The sequence below is a fragment of the Homarus americanus genome, unplaced genomic scaffold (assembly GCF_018991925.1).
Source record: "Homarus americanus isolate GMGI-L3 unplaced genomic scaffold, GMGI_Hamer_2.0 scaffold16894, whole genome shotgun sequence".
Taxonomy (NCBI): Eukaryota; Metazoa; Arthropoda; class Malacostraca; order Decapoda; family Nephropidae; genus Homarus; species Homarus americanus.
In genome coordinates, this window is record NW_024746541.1 from 1178634 (window position 1) to 1186523 (window position 7890).

Consider the following 7890-nt stretch of genomic DNA (forward strand, 5'->3'; position numbering starts at 1 on the left):
GGGAACCATGTTATTCTTAGTACAACACATATTATACTTACACCGGTAGACTGCCACCACCCAGACTTTTATTAGAATATAATATAACTCATGGAAAGCCTTTGGGTAGTGTGATATAGTGGGTATAGGCACGTGAGTAAGTATTATTTTCTGGGAACCAATGTTTAGAAGGAATAGAGTGGTGATACTCATAGATTACTAATTCAATATTTATTAACACAGTGAGTGAATAAAATGTTACTTAACTTCTCTCAGACAAGACTGGACCCTCAGGTCTTACTGTACCATTGACAAAACAGATCTGTAATTACTTATTAATTCATTAAACACTTCAAGTACTTATTATATCATTAAACAACTCCAAGTGCATAGTATATCATTTAACTACTTCAATACTCATTACTTCATGAGAGAACGGTTGTATTATTTCTCTGACAAGTGAGATTCAGGAGTTACTACACATGGTCAGATAACACTGGACCGTCAGGTCTTACTCTTACAAGTAACAAGTTACATCATCAATTCTTGATTACAACATTTAACAATCATTATATTATTTCATTGTCACTGCAAGTGGGTATTACGACACACTTGACACTATCCAGAATTAAAATATTCTTTAACAACATGTTATTTCGGAATGACTAATGTGCACTTTAACTAGTATTCAATGGTTTGGTGGACTCAACTTCGATAATAACAATAACCCTGGTACCACCAACATTCATGGATTCAATACTTAACCTGGGCTCACTATATTTCTGCTAGTCATCCCCAGCATGGATATTAATACGGCTCCATACATATAGCCAAGATCAACGGATGGGCAACAATCACAAGACGGGAGTCAACTGTGCAAAGTTGTTTGCAGGCTCGCTCGCTAGTTAGGAGCGCCCGGCCCGGGAAGGGTTGACCCGTGGCGGTGAGCCGGCCATGGCGTCTGCCGAGGAATCTCACCCTAGGATTCTAATCTCGCCATCTTAAAGACATCCTTCGAGAGCCGTCTTGCCCATAGGCGGCTCCCTAACCTGAGTAGTGTTGCCAATACACAAACAGCGTCTGGAGATGCGTGGAGAAGAAATCACGAGAGGGTGAATATCTAACTTCAACTTGACAAAACATACGTCTGGTAACGGTACAGACGATATCTACGTTACTCCACTTATTTGGCACAGAATATTACTATGTTAAAACATGAACACTGATATTCACAAAAATCGGCTAAGTTAAACTGAATTAACATGATGGCGAGAAACAATCATCTACATACCTGGAGATGCATGGAGAAGAAATCACGAGACGGTGATTTTTGCTCGGGCATCGGTATATATGCGAGCCTGAGGGCATATCCTTACCAGAAGGATTAATTTTACTAACAATAGACCTTCTATTCAAAGTGGTCGCTGGACACCTAGCTGTGACAGTCAGTGTCACAGGTCAGGTTAATTTTCTACATGTATCTTTATGATCTAATCAGAGATTGAGATTGTCAGGAAAGAGGTGAAATGGAGTTATATATGCACTAGCAACTCTACTCGCCTGACCGCAGACCACATTCCAGGTCAAAACAGCCTTTAAGTCTTGGAGAATTTTGAGTCTGACAGGAACTGTTCAGTAGATTAATGTCTTTCTAAAATAGACAACTGTCACTAACTACACTACAAACACCAGATTCCCTGATGTTTGAGCGACAAAATAATGTAACTTCAGTAGCTATAGGAAATTCATGATGTCCCCACGGACGACATAAAATAGGCCACTCAAACTGACAAACTCGAACACTCACTTACTTGACACGTTTTACTAACAATAAGGACAGTTGAAGCTTTCAACACCACTCACAATGGATCTTGAATGTTCCAACTGTAAACAGACATATCTACAGTAGGTTGCCTCACCAATTGCAACCACAGTTGCAATTTCAAATTCTGGCATTACTAAGGAATAATGAAGTCTCGGGTGCATTCTAAAATTGAGAGAAAACGGAGGACTCAGGCGTCCTGAAGTGATGAGAAAACTGTCTCCTCAGATGGGGGACTCCAATAAGAAGGCATAGCTACATGTTTTGTGGGCCATTGAGCGTAAAATGAATCGTCTGATTTTACATTAAATGACGTGTATGACCGTGGTCATTACACTATGTCGTTTATGTACAACAAAAACAGTACTGTACGGGACCGAGAATGGAACCTTGGGGGACGCCATACAAGATTGGCGAGGAGTCAGATTGGTGATTATTATTGCAGACATGCTGCATCCTGTTGGACGTAAACCAATTGTGGGACAGGCCCCTAATACTGTAATGTTCAAGCTTTGAAAGGAGGATGGTATGGTCGACAGTATCGAGGGCTTTAGAGAGTTCCAAGAATATATCGATTATGAACTGACTGTCATCAAAGGTTGACCTTCTAGCTCTAAATCTAAAATGGGAGTCTGTAAAGATGTTACTGGCATTGCAGAAGGAATTTAATCTGCTACATGCTAGCTTCTCCAGTATCTTATTCAAGGCCGGGAGGACTGATACGGGGCGATATTTCTTGAAGAGACCTTTGTCCCCCTTTTTTATATATGCTGGGTGAACTTTAGCAATTTTCAGTTTATCTGGAAAAACATTTTTGATGATACCAATAATTCATCTGCTGTGACAGGGGATAAAAACAGCTCATTTTGCTGTCTATTTTGCAGGTAGGCTCTAAATTCCTCATGGTGATCAGGGATGCTCTCTGCAAGATTTTTGCCAACATTAATAAAATATTCATTGGAGTGGTTGGTAATGGGGGAGGGTTCCGTTATAACTGAATCATTTATTATAAAAGCTGAGTGAGAGGCCGAAGGCTGAGTGTTCCTGTTCTGAATAGAATTTATGACATTCCAGGTTTTCTTACCGTCGCCTGATGCTGATTGGAGCTTATTTGTATAATAGCTACGTCTGGCATTTCTAACTGCTTGAGTTACTCTATTTCTGATACTTCGGTAAGCATCACCGAAAGTTATGGGTCTTTTTGCAAATTTCCTTTGGAGTTTGTGTTTTTCTTTTATCATTATCTTAATTACGCGTGTGTTATAGGGTTTGGAAATGCATACAGTTTTCACTGACATAGTCCTGAGCGGGAAGCATTTATGAAAGCAAGCATTGAAGATGCAAGAGAAGTTGCAGCTGTTCACGTTAGGGTTGTTGGAGCCATAGACAAGATCCCATTTAGGATTCATTAGGTTGTTTTAAAAAGGGAGCATGTTGTCGGTGCTGTAGTCTCTGTATTGTATTGAGACTCCACTAGACCTTTCAGGTCTTGTGGCTGTTTTATACATGGCAAATACTGGGAAGTAATCTGAGATATTGTTATAAATAATTCCACTTGCAAGATTGTTAGGAGTGTTGTTAGTCCAGATATGATTTATCACAGTGGCAGAGGTGGCAGTTACTCTAGTGGGTTTAGTTATAGTGTTGAAGTGTCATGATCGTAATGACGGCTAGCCTGTTAAAACCTAATGATTCATATTACGCTAAACTTCCACAAAACCTTCTGAGTCCCCCAGTGGAAACGCCCTCCGTTTTCTCTGTTTCTTTGATGACGTCATCGAGATGTTGCAGTTTGTTGTCCGAGTTTGTGAACTCTTTCTTCTACCGAGACCTGTAAACCCTTTTTCACCTATGAATATCAGAGACCCTGATAATTATCATAGTGAAATTGTTGTAGGGATTTTAACTATGGAATTATATAATTTTCCTGAAGGGAACATTTAGACCTGCTCTTTATGTTTGTAGTAAGGCGCTGCTTGTTTGAACTTGCTTACCCGGGATTACCATCCAAGACCTTTTGTGATCAATTTAATTCTTGCCTTTGATAGCTCATTCAGAGCATTGTTTGTAAAGAGAATATTAGGGAATGAAACTGAGTTCGTAGTCTCAGTTTCAAACGTCAGAGTTTACAGTAACGTAATGCAGTGAAATGGTTAAGTAGGTGGAATCTATGACTGGCGTGGGGTGGAGGTTGACGGTTCGTTTTCAAACCGTCAGTAAGCATCACGATCCTCACCCACACAGGTAGGTCATTCCACTCCGTGTTGTATTCGCCATTTTAAGTGAGTTGACCTAATTAATAGTTTGATTGTGCAAGTGTTACAGTAACGTAGTTGATGTGCTTTGAGTGAAGTATTTTTACGTCCTTAACGTCCCTTTGAAACGTTGTTGTTCGTTATCAACCGTCAGTAAGCACCATGATCTTCACCCACACATGTCCCGTCAGAGCCTAGGCTGTCTATAGCGTGGATGACGCATCCACTAGTCTGGGGAGATGTCTGAAGACCAGTAGAATCGGTTATCTCTATGAATCCCGACCGTCACGTGGTGATGAGACTCCCATGGCGGCCGCTTGAGTATTACTCCTGGGGTGTTGAGTGTTGTACTGGCAAGTGCCACTGGTTTTAATGGTGCTAAGGTGCTGTGAGAGTTTATGTGTGTTATTGTGTGTGTACACCCAGTCGTGGTGTAAGTAAATTGAGCCTGAGGGCGAGTACAAGGAGTTCCTATTTTGGTGCATATAACCATTTTGTGTCTTTAATAAATTATTGTATTTGTATGTTGGGTCTATTATTCACCTACAGTATTGCCGTTGATCTTTCCTAGTTCTTGATACCATAATTACATGTACCCATGGGCTTAACCTCTCGCGTCACGCTACCACAGGTCAGAGTATTAACGTAAAATTTGTTATAAGAGTTCCAAGCTCTTGTAGAAGAAGAGTTTAGAATGATAGGTAGCAAGAAAGTCTAATACTGAGGTGTCGGCTTCTGATATTAATAGTGTTATAGTTGATATCAACATATAGCACGACACCACCACTGTGTCGTGACGTGTTGACGCAGTGTGTATTATAATTAGGAATGTTATACAAATGATCAATATCGTTAGTGAGTTCGGTCTCACAGAACCCAAGTACATCAAATTTGTGGGCAATAGAAGATAAACACTGATCTAAAAAGGTTTCTAGATGAAGGGGAATACTGCTGATGTTATGACTAATCAAGGAGAAGGAATGAGGTAGTAGGAGACTAGACTAAACTCGGGTGATGAAGGAAAGTAATAGTTACAGTTTGGGTTGGTGTAACCCAGTGAGTCTTGTAGAAAGGCATCAGATCGATATGAGGGAGTATTGTGTCGACACCATGGGTAAAGGGGGTGTAACACAAATGATCTAGCACATCTAAGGGAATGACACTTGCAACATCATTGTAGGAACATTGATACTGATTAAGGAACAGTAAAACCTCAGGGTCACTGAGGTGTGAAAAAGGAAGATCTATGAGAGTTATAATAGTGTGGGGGTAACGTACTCACAAGTGCTACAACCAACAGAATTAGGATGACCGGTACTGTTGAGGATGATTCCCAGATTGAGTGGGAGGTGCGCCTGTCACTCGGTTTTGAGGGTTGCTGGTTTCCACCACAGAGGGTGGACGTGTAGTACTCGAGTTGCCGGCAGGGGGGTAAACTCCTCAGGTGATAGCGACAGTGGCTGGTTCTTCCTCAGTGGGGAGGGGGTTCTCGAGGGGGTTGGTACAGCGGGTGGGTGTCCACTTGCCCGATCCCTCACAACAAGGTTTTTATGACTGAACGTCACGCGTATCCATTGTTTCCTGGCGTCTTTAAACTGTTCCATTTGCTGTAGACGGGCTTTAGTCATACCTGGGCAGAGGTCGTCGTTGACGAAGATAGTGGTGCCTTTCAGTTTACTGCGTTGATGAAACACTTTGTCACGGTCAGAGGGGGATGATAATTTTGTTATGATGTCGCAGGGGCGGGAGGAGTTGGGTTTCCCGACGCGTTGAACACGGTCAAACTTTACTTCAGGAAGTTTAAAATGTTCATTCAGCAGGGGTGAAATTTTGCGCTGGAATGACTCCTAGTTCTCGTGGGCATCTTCGGCGACTCCGGCAATCTGCAGGTTGTTTCGCCGCCCTATGTCATCCACATAATCCACCCGGTCTGGTGTTGTTGTTAGTTCCGTTTTGAGCTTGGAATTCTCCTCACTCAGCTGTTGAATTTGGGTCTTGACTGTTCGGATGTCTTTAGTTTCAACGTTCAACTTTTTTTTAAGTCACTTATTTCCCCTTGCGAGAGTTCCAAGCTTCTTTCAATCTCACTTAGCTGGTTAGTGAGGCGTTGGTCAGCTTCTTCTAGCTTCCTGATGGTCTCCTTATTCATTTGTTGTATGATGTCCCGTAAAAGAGTCCATTGGACTTCCATTATCATATCAGTCAGCTGTTGTTTCGTGAAATTTGAATGTTTGATACTAGCAGCTAACTTAGACATATTTTAGCTAGTGAGGGCTGAGTAGCTGGCAGTATGGAGACGGTCTAGTTGTGTGGTCAGCTTTGTGGCCTGGTGGGAGGGTGGACGGTGGGGGTGGACAGGCCTCAGATTACAAGCCGTGGCACTGAGGGGAGTTTGGTGGGCTACACCTCACTTGGTAGACACAGATTCTCTAGTAAATTGACAAATATATCTACTTAGGGGAATCACAGATAGATATTGTACTGGTCACGACACTCACTTGTCATGGTCACAATGACGGCTGGTCTGTTTGAAATCTGATGATTAATATTACTCTTCACGCCCGCAAAACATGTGGATATCTGGTGAGTTATCCCTAGGAAGAAACGCGTTTTCCCTCTCCATAAGTCCCGCCCATTTGGGGTACTTCAGTTGTCAACGTGTATATTCCACCTTTTCCTGGCAAGCTCAATCTCAGATTAGTTTGTGTAAATCAACTTAAGAAATTTGCCAGACCCGTGTCAACTGAGGGTCATCTTTGAACGTGTAGCAGTTGATTTGAATGTAATTTCTGTCATTGCGTGAGTAGCCACCTCTGGCAACTCAGGCCGTATATAAACCTGCGCGTGAAGGAGAAATCCCTTCCTTCACGACTTCCAAATTTATCCCAAATCCAGTGTGTGGGTTATTTGAACACCTCACCGGCTGCCCGGGGTCGGTGGCTACCTAACAGTTAGCGGTATTTGACGATGTCACTGATTCGGCAGGATTAAACTGCTCCAGTCTTGGGAACTAGACCCCAGACTTTCGCCACGTGTCAGACTTCAACCGACCATAACAGCGATCTTCATTTGTTGAGACGCCAGTGTTCTACCATGGGACACTCCGGACAGTTATATGGTCCACAATGTTTGTTATATATGGTTGGGGATAATTATCTGGAATATAATTATCCCTTGTTGGGTAGTGAACCCATATAAATTGTTAGTATCAGTAATAACGTGTTGTGTTGTGAGTGCATCCTCCATAGGTACTAACAACAGTTCTAGTGAAGGTACCATATGTATGTTTGCCATGTAGCTGTATGTAATGTAATGTACCACCAGTAATGTTGTAAGAAGTAAGGAGTATCTAAGTGGAATTGGAGTTGAGTAAAGCCGAGGAGTTAAACCTTGTAGTTGTATGTTAATGACATCTCTTCCCTAATTTAATTTCATATTAATAAACCCTTTCTTAGAGTATATTAAGGGTATCTTTTCCCCTCAGTATTCACCTTTATTTTTGTCCAATAATTTGATACCATAATTACAGTACCCATGTGCCCTAACTCTCGCCATGCTACCAAAGGACTGAGGTTATGAAGCAACTATGAAATTAAATAATTAGACAGATCACATGAAGGAAATAAGACACAGAAAGAAGTTGAATTAAGAATATAAGGGAGAAGAAGAAAATCCCCGCCCTTATAATGGTGGCAGCGTGTTCCCCGCTCTTATACACTAGTCACTCACAAATCAGATTTCCTAGAAATCAGACTGGGTACTCCTGGAAAAACCCTGTTTTTCGACGAAAAACACGGAGCTCCTACATATGTCCTACCACCACACACACAGTAC